Below are 14463 nucleotides of genomic sequence, written 5' to 3' on the forward strand. Positions count from 1 at the left end.
TTTTTTCCCAAAAAAAAAATTTTTGACCACTTTTATTCCTATTACAAGGAATATAAACATCCTTGTAATAGGAATATGGCATGACAGGTCCTCTTTACAGTGAGATATGGGGTCAATAAGACCTCACATCTCACCTCTAGGCTGGGAAGCCTGAAATAAAAAAAAAAAAAAAAAAAAAAGATCCTGGCTTCGATCGTAGCGGTGAGTCGGTAGAAGCGCGGGAGGGGGGGACGTCCCCTCTCGCCTCCCGTAAGAACGATCAAGCAGTGGAACAGCTGCTATGATCATTCTTATGGTGTAGGGAATCGCCGGCTGAAAAAGCTGATATCTGAATGATGCCTGTAGCTGCAACCATCATTCAGATATCTCCGCACAAAGTCAAAGACGTTGTATGACGGCCGGCGGGCAGGAAGTGGTTAAAACGCTTTTTTTTTTTTTTTAACACAAAGTTGTCCATTTATACAATATTTCTACCACATAACATGTACATACCAAAAATGACACCCCAAAATAGATTCTCCTACTCCTCCTGAGTACGGCGATACCACATGTGTGAGACTTCCACAGCCTGGCCACATACAGAGGCCGAGTACAGCTGAGCATGGCTCAGCATGGCAGGGTATGGCGGGGTATTGCGCAGTATGGCGGGGTATTGCGAGGTATGGCGGAGTATGGCGGGGTATGGTGGGGTATGGCGGGGTATTGCAGGGTATGGCGGAGTATGGCGGGGTATGGCGGGGTATTGCGGAGTATGGCGGGGTATGGCGGGGGGCATTGCAGAGTATGGCGGGGGGCATTGCAGAGTATGGCGGGGTATTGCGGAGTATGGCGGGGTATTGCGGAGTATGGCGGGGTATTGCGGAGTATGGCGGGGTATTGCGGAGTATGGCGGGGTATTGCGGAGTATGGCGGGGTATGGCGGAGTATGGCGGGGTATGGCGGAGTATGGCGGGGTATGGCAGAGTATGGCGGGGGCATTGCAGAGTATTGTGGGGGTATTGCAGAGTATTGCACAGCATTGCAGAGTATTGTGGGGGTATTGCAGAGTATTGTGGGGGCATTGCAGAGTATTGTGGGGGCATTGCAGAGTATTGCACAGCATTGCAGAGTATTGTGGGGGTATTGCAGAGTATTGTGGGGGTATTGCAGAGTATTGCACAGCATTGCAGAGTATTGTGCTGGTATTGCAGAGTATTGCACAGCATTGCATAGCAGTGAGGGATGGCTGAGCATGGATGGATGGATGGATGGATGTCTCTGTGCAGCGCGGTGGGCACTACACATACAGCCCACAGCGCTGCAGACATCCATCCATCCCCCTCCCCGCTCACTGTGTACCGATCGGTACACAGGAGGGGAGGGGAGGAACCGGCGTCATCAGATGACGCCGGTCTGTTTACATGTGATCGCGCCGTCATTTGATGGCTCGATCACATGGTAAACGGCCGCGATCAGCGGCCATTTACCGGGATCCGTGATGCGCCGGGTCCCCTGGACCCGGCGGTCACGGATGTGTTCGGGTGCGCGCCCCAGGGGGCGCGCGAGAGGGGAATTCTGGGAGGACGTCATAGTACGTCCTCCCAGAGTTATCCAACCGCCCTGCAGCCGTCATTCGGCTATGGGCCGGTTGGTAACTGGTTAAGGGGGAGGCTCTCTGGGGACCCTGATAAAAAAGGGGAGGCTCTCTGGGGACCCTGATGTAAGTGGGGGGCTTTCTGGGGACCCTGATGTAAGTGGGGGCTCTCTGTGGATATACACACACACGTATATTACTCTATATACATGTGAATGCCCACTCAAGCATATGACTTTCTTTACTACACTACTATGGGCTCTAGCCCCAGATCTTTTGTAGACCTAGCAACGCCCCTGCTGGGCACCTTCCAGATTCGGAGATTACCTCTGCCTTGTAGTAATGTAAAGTTTGATTTCTTCCAACAGCTTTCAAAGATTGCTCTGGGGGGGGGATTGACAGCATAGGGTGCGTCCGCGCATGCGCGTTATTTTGCGCATTCCCACGCATTTGCGCATGGCCTATTTAGAACTGCCTATTCATTTCCATGGGCTGCCAAATGGGCAGGAACGCACAAAAAAGGAGCGCAAGCACAATTTTTCAAACACACCTTACTGCACCATGTAACAAGCCCTCCGTTTTTTATGTAGTTCTGCTTTACTTCCAGTCCCAAGGCATTCTCTGAATGGAAGAGGGGGAGATCGTGAATTCACTGCCCCACCTCTCCACCTCATCCAATCAGGGAATGCCTACCATTAAAAAAATAAAATGCAATGATTAGATGGTGGCCACACCAAGCGAGAGGCTGACCCGCTGTATAGTAACCACAGGGGGTCACTCAATCCGCACAACTGCCATTCAACCATTATAGTTTTATCAGTACATGGGACCCAGAAGCTAGCGGTGATCACTGTAGTAGCGCGGACTACTACAGTGATTTCCAACTTCCACATGTATGGAATATACATACTGTACTTATATCAGTCCCAGCTGGATCCATGTAACCATGCTATAAAATCCATACCTTTAAATGAATTAATAATGTAAATAGTTTTTTACGATGCTGCCATGTCCTCCTTCTGTATATCAGGAAAATATAAAAGAGACATGACACATATGCTGAAATGCAGATATACTTTATTAATGGTTTATGTACAGTGCCAACATGTTTCAGGGGGTCTACACCCTTCATCAGGGCTGGGATATACAGGAAATCATTGACCCGCATTTCACCTACTTCATAGACTTGTATGGGCTTTCCTACTCCTTATCAGATCTGTGATAGGAATAAATTGTTACTTTCTATTACAATTTATAAAGTTATCAGCTCTCTCTGTTTTACAGGAAAACTGAAGTATTAGATGCACTGTGGCTAAGGGATTAAAACTCATTTCTTGAAGTTCTGTGTAGTAATGAGGGAGTCATTCCGAAACCCAGGAGAATCGCTAAATATCCCAACCCCAACACCGATCCTCCCTGGACCCTAATATTACCCTTCTCTGTACACTAAACCCCAACACCGATCCTCCCTGGACCCTAATATTACCCTTCTCTGTACACTAAACCCCAACACCGATCCTCCCTGGACCCTAATATTACCCTTCTCTGTACACTAAACCCCAACACCGATCCTCCCTGGACCCTAATATTACCCTTCTCTGTACATTAAAACCCAACACCGATCCTCCATGGACCCTAATATTACCCTTCTCTGTACATTAAACCCCAACACTGATCCTCCCTGGACCCTAATATTACCCTTCTCTGTACATTAAACCCCAACACTGATCCTCCCTGGACCCTAATATTACCCTTCTCTGTACATTAAACCCCAACACCGATCCTCCCTGGACCCTAATATTACCCTTCTCTGTACACTAAACCCCAACACTGATCCTCCCTGGACCCTAATATTACCCTTCTCTGTACACTAAACCCTAACACCGATCCTCCCTGGACCCTAATATTACCCTTCCCTCTACACTAAACCCCAACACTGATCCTCCCTGGACCCTAATATTACCCTTCCCTCTACACTAAACCCCAACACTGATCCTCCCTGGACCCTAAAATTACCCTTCCTTGTACACTAAACCCCAACACTGATCCTCCCTGGACCCCAATATTACCCTTCCTTGTACACTAAACCCCAACACTGATCCTCCCTGGACCCTAATATTACCCTTCTCTGTACACCAAACCCCAACACTGATCCTCCCTGGACCCTAATATTACCCTTCTCTGTACACCAAACCCCAACACCGATCCTCCCTGGACCCTAATATTACCCTTCCCTGTACACTAAACCCCAACACTGATCCTCCCTGGACCCCAATATTACCCTTCCTTGTACACTAAACCCCAACACTGATCCTCCCTGGACCCTAATATTACCCTTCTCTGTACACCAAACCCAAACACTGATCCTCCCTGGACCCTGATATTACTCTTCCCTGTACACTAAACCCCAACACCGATCCTCCCTGGACCCTAATATTACCCTTCTCTGTACACTAAACCCCAACACCGATCCTCCCTGGACCCTAATATTACCCTTCTCTGTACATTAAACCCCAACACTGATCCTCCCTGGACCCTAATATTACCCTTCCCTCTACACTAAACCCCAACACTGATCCTCCCTGGACCCTAATATTACCCTTCCCTCTACACTAAACCCCAACACTGATCCTCCCTGGACCCTAATATTACCCTTCCCTCTACACTAAACCCCAACACTGATCCTCCCTGGACCCTAATATTACCCTTCCCTCTACACTAAACCCCAACACTGATCCTCCCTGGACCCTAATATTACCCTTCCCTCTACACTAAACCCCAACACTGATCCACCCTGGACCCTAATATTACCCTTCTCTGTACACCAAACCCCAACACCGATCCTCCCTGGACCCTAATATTACCCTTCCCTGTACACTAAACCCCAACACTGATCCTCCCTGGACCCCAATATTACCCTTCCTTGTACACTAAACCCCAACACTGATCCTCCCTGGACCCTAATATTACCCTTCTCTGTACACCAAACCCAAACACTGATCCTCCCTGGACCCTGATATTACTCTTCCCTGTACACTAAACCCCAACACCGATCCTCCCTGGACCCTAATATTACCCTTCTCTGTACACTAAACCCCAACACCGATCCTCCCTGGACCCTAATATTACCCTTCTCTGTACACTAAACCCCAACACCGATCCTCCCTGGACCCTAATATTACCCTTCTCTGTACATTAAACCCCAACACCGATCCTCCATGGACCCTAATATTACCCTTCTCTGTACATTAAACCCCAACACTGATCCTCCCTGGACCCTAATATTACCCTTCCCTCTACACTAAACCCCAACACTGATCCTCCCTGGACCCCAATATTACCCTTCTCTGTACACCAAACCCAAACACTGATCCTCCCTGGACCCTAATATTACCCTTCCCTCTACACTAAACCCCAACACTGATCCTCCCTGGACCCTAATATTACCCTTCTCTGTACACCAAACCCAAACACTGATCCTCCCTGGACCCTAATATTACCCTTCCCTCTACACTACACCCCAACACTGATCCTCCCTGGACCCTAATATTACCCTTCTCTGTACACCAAACCCAAACACTGATCCTCCCTGGACCCTAATATTACTCTTCCCTGTACACTAAACCCCAACTCTGATCCTCCCTGGATCCCAACACTATTATTCCTAACACTAAGAAGCCTTTTCATAGGAGAAAGCAGATATTGCTGCAGGCCATGTGTGTCAGGAAGCTCTGTGTAATGCAGATGTATGAGAACTTCATGATTGAAGGGAAGGCCGGTCATAGGACTTGTTGTATAACATGGATGGGCATATCTATTGTATGCAGGGCTCGGATAAGGGGTGGGCGAGAGGGGAGGCTGCCCTTGGCGCAATGGTTTAGTGTAGGGATGGTGGCGCCTTCCTTCTGTTACAAGGCTGACAGGAGTAGCGGTAGCTGCAGTGGTTTTGACAAGCGAGAGACTGCTGGGAGTAGGATCCCCTAAGCTTGCACAGCATGAACCGGAAGGGGGGGGGGGCAGATTGGCATCTTTGCCCTGGGCACTGGATGACCTTGTCCCGGCACTGATTGTATGGAAAGCTTAATACCAACCCTCCCTGTAACCCCAACACTAACCCTCCTCATACCCCAATACTAACCCTCAATGTACCTAACCCTCACCCTTCCTGTACCCCAACACTAACCCTCCTCATACCCCAACACTAACCCTGAATGTACCCAACACTAACCCTCCCTGTTTCTCAACACTAACTCTCCTCGTACCCCAACACTAATCCTTAATGTACCCAGCATTAACCCTCCCTGTTCCTAACACTAACCCTCCCTTTACCGAACCTTCACCCTCCCTGTACCCTAACATTAACCCTCCTTGTACCCCAACACTAACCCTTAATTTACCCAACACTAACCCTCCCTAAACCCTAAAACTAACCCTATCTGCCCCCCAACACTTACTTTCCCTATAACCTAACACTAACCCTCCCTGTACCCTAACACTAACCCTCCCTGTACCCCAACACTAACCTTTCCTTTAACCCAACATTAACCTTCCCTGTACCCCAACACTAACTCTCTCTGATCGTTAACACTAACCTTCCCTGTGCCCCAACACTAACCCTCCCTGTACACCAACACTAACCCTTCTTGTGCACCAACACTAACCCTTCCTGTGCACCAACACTAACCTTCCTCGTACCCCAACACTAACTCTTAATGTACCTAACATTAACCCTCCCTGTACCCCAACACTAACCCTTAATTTACCTCAATACTGACCCTTCCTGTGCCCCAACACTAACCCTCCTTGTACCTCAATACTAACCCTCCCTGTAGCTCAACACTAACCCTCCTCATACTAACACTAACCCTTAATGTACCCAACACCAACACCCCCCCCTTTACCCAACCCTCACCCTCCCTGTACCCCAACACTAACTTTCATTATAACCTAAAACTGACCCTCCCTGTACCCTAACACTAACCTTCCCTTTATCCTAACATTAACCCTCCCTGTACCCTAACACTAATCCTCCCTGTACTCCAACACTAGCCCTTCCTGTACCCCAACACTCTCCCTCCTCGTGCCCCAACACTAACCCTCCTCCTCGTACCCCATTCTAACCCTCATTGTACCCAACATTAACCCTCCCTGTACCTCAACACTAGCCCTCCCTGTACCTCAACACTAACCCCCCCGTGCCCCAACGCTAACCCTCCCTGTACCTCTATACTAACCCTCCCAGTGCCCCAACACAAACCCTCCCTGTACCAAAACACTAACCCTCTTTCTCCCTGTGCCCTAAAACTACCCCTCCCTGTACCCCAGCATTAACTTTCCCTATAACTTAACCCTCGCCCCTCCTATACCCTAACCCTTCCTGTATCCCAACACTAACATTCCCTGTACCCTAAAACTAACCTTTCTTGTACCCTAAAACTAACCCTCTCTGTACCCCAACACTAACTTTCCCTATAACTTAACACTAACCCTCCCTGTACCCTAACACTAACCCTCCCTGTACCCCAACACTACCCCCCCTGTACCCCAACACTAACCCTAAATGTAACCAACACAAACTCTCACTGTATCTCAACACTAACCCTCCCTGTACCTCAACACTACCCCCCTCGTACCCTAAGATTAACCCTTAATGTACCCAACACTAACCCTCCATGGACCCAACCCTCACCCTCCCTGTACCCTAAAAATAATCCTCTCTGTACTCCAACACTAACTTTTACTATAACCTAACACTAACCCTCCCTGTGCCCCAACACTAACCCTCCTCATACCCCTACACTAACCCTTAATGTACCCAACACAAACCCTCCCTGTCCCTAACACTAACCCTCCATGGACCCAACCCTCACCCTCTCTGCAACGTAAACTTACCCTCTCTGTACCCCAACACTAACCTTCCCTATAACCAAACACTAACCCTCTCTGTACTCCAACACTAACCCTCTCTGTACCTGTAGCAAAGTCTCTAGCCTCCTCCAGTCTAATGAAAACCTTCAGAGCTAAAGATAGCTGACATCCTTCTGTATGTGGTGGGTTGTGAGGCAAAGTGGGTGCAAGGTGGATAAAGTTATTGGGCGCCGGACACTTCTTGGATCTAAAAGAGGTTTTATTTCTCTTAACAGTCCTTTTTATATTTTAAGAGGGAAAGAGGGTTAGGACACCCTTGAGCAGTTGCAATTTCAGTTGGCAGACTCCAATGCCATGTACACACAAGTGGACTTTTCAACCGGACTGGTCCGACGGATCTAGTCTGGCGGACAATTCGACCGTGTGTGGGCTTCATCGGACCTGCAGCGGACTTTTGCGGTTGAAAATCTGACGGACTTTAGATTTGGAACATGCTTCAAATCTTTACGTCGGAACTCCGCCGGACCCAGTTCCTATCAAAAAGTCCGCTCGTCTGTATGCTAGTCCGACGGACTAAAACCGACTCTAGGGCAGCTATTGGCTACTGGATATCAACTTCCTTATTTTAGTCCGGTCGTATGTCATCACGTACGAATCCGGTCGGACTTTGGTGTGATCGTGTGTAGGCAAGTCCGTTTGTTCGGAAAGTCCGTGGGAAGTCTGTCGAAAGTCTGTCGGCTAGACCGTCGGACCAGTCCAGTCGAAAAGTCCGCTCATGTTAACGCGGCACAAGGAGGACAGCCATACAGGGAAAGGCCCCCAGTAAGGCGCCACATCTGCAAGTGCAGGATTACTGTCTCCTATGGCAACAGTCTTTAACAGTTCCTAACACAAATCGTTACAGTCCTCTTTGCTTCACTACAACTTCTACTTGTAGTTCTTCAGCCCCTTGTCTCTCACAAGACCCTCTGATTCACTGACTCTGAATCCCTGGAGCTCCTCAAAGCTTTGCGGTGGTATCTTCCTCAAGCGCCACCCACGCTTCCCTGCTGGGTCCCTAGCTTGGCACTCCGGATACTTCTCAAGCTTCACCCCTGCTAACTGGCGAGGTCCCTGGCTTGACTCACAAGGCTGCTCTGCAGGCGTCTCCTCCGCTGGTTGGGTCCCTGACTTGATCACCGCCTGAAGTTTCCCGATTCTCCCCCGTGCCCGTTCGGTGTGAATACTGCTCCGGTACGTGCTTCAGTTACTCACTGTGGTCCCTGGTAAAGGTGGTCGGTCCCTTTGTGGCGACAGCTTCCCTTCTACCTCCGACCACGACAGGTTCTCAGGCCGGCAGTCACTGTCACTTATGGTTGGACTGCAAGCCGCAATCCCAACCCTGCACTGCCCTCTTACTTCTGGCTAGGCCCTCACACAGCCTGGCAGCGAGATGATCCCGGGATAGGCCCAATATCCAGCCTAGCAGTCTGGTGCGTACAACACACTTCCACCCAGACAACCGTCCAGGTGGCACAGAACACAGATCACCTGACTCCACCCGAATATATAGGTTCTCCCAGCAGGCCAAGGGATTCAAGAAAACCCCTGCCCATTGGCTGAGATACCCCATATACCTATAACCTGACCTTGGGATGCCCTTCTCGTATCTAGTACCACCAAGCAGGGCAATTTTTAAGGCAGGGCAAAAGGGGAAGCTGCCCTGGGCCCTGTCATTGTTGTGGGGCCCAAAGCAGCTGCCTCATACTTGTCAACTATCCTGGTTTAAAGTCCCTCATCCCTTGAGTTTTTAGTCCTGTGCTGTGTCCCAATATCTCAGTTTGAAGTGCTGCTACTAATGCTGCCCAGCTCTGCCCTATTGTTGTGTGCAGATGACTTACCTGCAGACCCTGTGTTTACATGTAAATTACCAGCATTCATATGTAAATAGTGGCGGCCAGCGGCATTGATATGTATATCATGCCCCTCTGAGGTCATATCCACAGTAATCTCTAGCAACCAATCAACAACCAGAAATCATGTGCTGTAACCTCTAGCAACCAGTCAGTGAGCCGTAATGATACACTGTAACCTCTGGCAACCAAACGCAATAGCTGCCTGATCTGATTCGGTAAACTGATTTTGAGTCTAGCTGCTATTTATTGTATGTCTCAAAGCAGGTGGAAAGCAAAACTGCATGGGGGGGGGGGGGGGCCAAGAAAAGTTTTGCCCAGGGTCTAATCAATATTAAAGACGGCCCTGCCACCAAGTACCCCGCCACCTAGCGGTAGAAGAGAAAAGTGCAACAAGGCCAAACTTAGGGAGAAATCAATAGATCTCTAGCAACTGACCAGGGTAACTACTCTCGGCAAGTAAATGTGCGAGGAGCTCCCTGACTAAACCCCAGGGCGCTACATACCTCAACACTAACCCTCCTCGTGCCCCAACACTAACCCTCCTCCTCATACCCCAACACTAACCCTCATTGTACCCAACATTATACCTCTCTGCACTTCAACACTAACCCTCCCTGTACCTAAACACTAACCCTCTCTGTACCCAACCCTCACCCTCCCTGTACCCTTAAACTAACCCTCCCAGTACCCCAACACTAACTTTCCCTATAACTTAACCCTCACCCTTCCTGTACCCCAACACTAACTTTCCCTATAACTTAACCCTCACCCTTCCTGTACCTTAACACTAACCCTTTGTGTACCCCAACACTAACCTTCCCTATAGAAAGAGAGTGTAAGGGCAAGGAGCACCACAAGTGCCGAAGTCGCTGGCTGGTGAGGTCCACTCTGTAGGTGGGTAAAGGTGGTAGGCGCAGTCCTCGAAACAGGATGCAGGAGCAGCTTGGCACCAGAGCAGAAAATGGAAGCAAGGCCAGAAGACAGGCAGTGGTCGGGCAGAGAGGGAGCAAATAGTCAGGCAGAGCAAGTCCAGGAGGCAGGTCAAGGTCAGTACCAGACGGGGAGAGCAGTACAGAGTCAGTGGGTGAAGACAAGTTCAGTAAACAGGCCGGGGTCAGAGTAATCAGGTAAACAGAGCTGAGACAGGAGCAGAAACGAAGTCCAAGGGCAAGCCGGGTCATACACAGATAAGCAGGTACAGCAGATCAGGTCCCAGGAATACAGGTACAAGACCATCCAGCAACTGCTCATCTCATAGTGACACCAATTTAAATAGGCCACTGAGCACCAAGTGTGCATGCTAATTGGTATGTGCGTGTGCACGTTTACATGTGTGCGCTCACACACGAATGTGAGCACCGCGAACCAGAATATTATGTTTAACATTGCTTCTTCACTCAGAAATATGAGCATGTCTGCAATGTACACGTGCATGAGCATAGCCACTGGTTTTCTGGTGCTGGGAATCCAGTTAACCTTACACCTTCCCTGTACCCAAATACTAATTCTCCCTGTAACTTAACACTTACCCTTCCTGTACCCTAACTCTCCCTGTAACCCTAACACTATCTCTCTCTGTACCTTAACACTTACCCTCCCTGGACCCTAACTCTCCCTGTAACCCTAACACTAAACGTCCCTTTAACCCTAACACTATCCCTCCCTATACCCTAACACTAACCCTCCCTGTACCTTAACATTAACCCTCCCTGTACCTTAACACTGACCCTCCCTGTACCCTAACCCTTCCTGTACCTTAACACTATCTCTTCATGTAACCCTAATGCCGCGTACACACGGTCGGACTTTTCGTCTACAAAAGTCCGACAGCCTGTCCGACATACTTCCGACGTACCTTCGGCGGACTTGCGGCAGACTTTCTTACGAACGGACTTGCCTACACACGACCACACAAAAGTCCGACGGATTCGTACGTGATGACGTACACCGGACTAAAATAAGGAAGTTCATAGCCAGTAGCCAATAGCTGCCCTAGCGTGGGTTTTTGTCCGTCGGACTAGCACACAGACGAGCGGATTTCGGGGTCCGTCGTACTTACGACGTAAAGATTTGAAGCATGTTTCAAATCTAAAGTCCGTCGGATTTGAGGCTAAAAAAGTCAGTTGAAAGTCCGGAGAAGCCCACACACGATCGGATTACCAGCCAGCTTTAGTCCGTCAGCGTCCGTTGGACTTTTGTAGACGAAAAGTCCGACCGTGTGTACGCGGCATAACACTAACCCTCCCTGTACCCTAACACTATCTCTTCCTATAACCCTAACATTAATGCTCTCTGTACCCAAATGCAAACCCTCCCTACCCCCTAACACTACCTCTCCCTGTACCCCAACAATTACTCCCCCGTAACCCTATTATAACATCAACCCTCCCTTTATCCTAACACTAACCCCCCTGTAACCCTAACACAAATCCACCCTTTAACCCTAACACTATCCCCTGTACCCTAAAACGTATTTTCACTGTAACATAACACTAATCCTCCCTGTACCCTAACACTAACCCTCCCTGTAACCCTAACACAAATGCTTCCTATACCCTAACACTAACCCTCCTTGTATAATAAATCACTCCCCCCTCCCCCTGTAACCCTAGTATTACCCCTCCCTGTACCCTAACACTAACCCTAGCATTAACACTCCCTGTACCCTAACACTTACCCTCACTTTACCCTAACACTTACCCTCCCTGTATAATAAAACACTTCCCCCTCCCCCCGTGACCCTAGTATTAACCCCCCTGTGCCCTAATGCTTATCCTCCCTGTAACACTAGTATTAACCTCCCAATGTACCCTAACACTAACTCTCCATGTAACCCTAACACTAACCCTCTCTGTACACTAACACTTATCCTCCCTGTACCCCAACACTAACTCTCCATGTAACCCTAACACTACCCTCTCTGTACACTAACATTTATCCTCCCTGTACCCTAACACTAACTCTCCCCGTACCCTAACACTAATCCTCCCTGTAATTCTAGTATTAACCTTTCTTGTACCCTAACCCTCCAAGTAACCCTAACACTAACCCTCTCTGTACCCTAACACTTATCCTCCCTGTACCCTAACTTTCCCCGTACCCTAACACTAATCCTCCCTGTACCCTAACACTTATCCTCCCTGTACCCTAACACTAATCCTCCCTGTACCCTAACACTAATCCTCCCTGTACCCTAACACTTATCCTCCCTGTACCCTAACACTAATCCTCCCTGTACCCTAACACTTATCGTCCCTGTACCCTAACACTTATCCTCCCTGTAATCCTAGTATTAACCTTCCTTGTACCCTGACCCTCCATGTAACCCTAACACTACCATTCCTGTACCCTAACACTATCCTTCCCTGTACCTTAAAAAACTAACCCTCCCTTTACCCCAAAATCAACCTTCCCTGTCCCCTTACTCTAAGACCCCCTTTTACCAGCACAGAGGTCCCACCCTGGGTTCTCCCTATTTCAGGGATCACAGACTCATCAGACGGATCTTTTCTATGATGAAATGCTGACACAGACCTCATACTGCTGGGTGATGACTTGTGGTTGAGTCACTTCTGCACTTTGGTCTCAGAGTCATAAAGTCATTGTTCATGGAGGAATTTATGAGAGATGGGGGTCAGTGAAGACTTCAAGCACTGAAGGACAGAGTCCCCCGAAGTTCAACTACAAATCAATTACATTCGAGCCAATCCGTGGGCTAGTTAGTCCTCTGTAATGTACTATAGCTGCAGAGAACCCCCTCATTGGGTCACTTAGGGGTCTATTTATACAGAACACTTTATGAAGAGAACCCCCTCATTGGGTCACTTAGGGGTCTATTTATACAGAACACTTTATGAAGAGACCCCCCTCATTGGGTCACTTAGGGGTCTATTTATACAGAACACTTTATGTAAAGAACCCCCTCATTGGGTCACTTAGGGGTCTATTTATACAGAACACTTTATGAAGAGACCCCCCTCATTGGGTCACTTAGGGGTCTATTTATACAGAACACTTTATGTAAAGAACCCCCTCATTGGGTCACTTAGGGGTCTATTTATACAGAACACTTTATGTAAAGACCCCCCTCATTGGGTCACTTAGGGGTCTATTTATACAGAACACTTTATGAAGAGACCCCCCTCATTGGGTCACTTAGGGGTCTATTTATACAGAACACTTTATGTAAAGACCCCCCTCATTGGGTCACTTAGGGGTCTATTTATACAGAACACTTTATGAAGAGACCCCCCTCATTGGGTCACTTAGGGGTCTATTTATACAGAACACTTTATGAAGAGACCCCCCTCATTGGGTCACTTAGGGGTCTATTTATACAGAACACTTTATGAAGAGACCCCCCTCATTGGGTCACTTAGGGGTCTATTTATACAGAACACTTTATGTAAAGACCCCCCTCATTGGGTCACTTAGGGGTCTATTTATACAGAACACTTTATGAAGAGACCCCCCTCATTGGGTCACTTAGGGGTCTATTTATACAGAACACTTTATGTAAAGAACCCCCTCATTGGGTCACTTAGGGGTCTATTTATACAGAACACTTTATGTAAAGACCCCCCTCATTGGGTCACTTAGGGGTCTATTTATACAGAACACTTTATGTAAAGAACCCCCTCATTGGGTCACTTAGGGGTCTATTTATACAGAACACTTTATGCAGAGAACCCCCTCATTGGGTCACTTAGGGGTCTATTTATACAGAACACTTTATGCAGAGAACCCCCTCATTGGGTCACTTAGGGGTCTATTTATACAGAACACTTTATGTAAAGAACCCCCTCATTGGGTCACTTAGGGGTCTATTTATACAGAACACTTTATGCAGAGAACCCCCTCATTGGGTCACTTAGGGGTCTATTTATACAGAACACTTTATGCAGAGAACCCCCTCATTGGGTCACTTAGGGGTCTATTTATACAGAACACTTTATGCAGAGAACCTCCTCATTGGGTCACTTAGGGGTCTATTTATACAGAACACTTTATGCAGAGAACCTCCTCATTGGGTCACTTAGGGGTCTATTTATACAGTACACTTTATGTAGAGAACCCCCTCATTGGGTCACTTAGGGGTCTATGTATACAGAACACTTTATGCAGAGA

The sequence above is a fragment of the Aquarana catesbeiana genome, linkage group LG03, assembly GCF_042186555.1.
Source record: "Aquarana catesbeiana isolate 2022-GZ linkage group LG03, ASM4218655v1, whole genome shotgun sequence".
Lineage (NCBI taxonomy): Eukaryota > Metazoa > Chordata > Amphibia > Anura > Ranidae > Aquarana > Aquarana catesbeiana.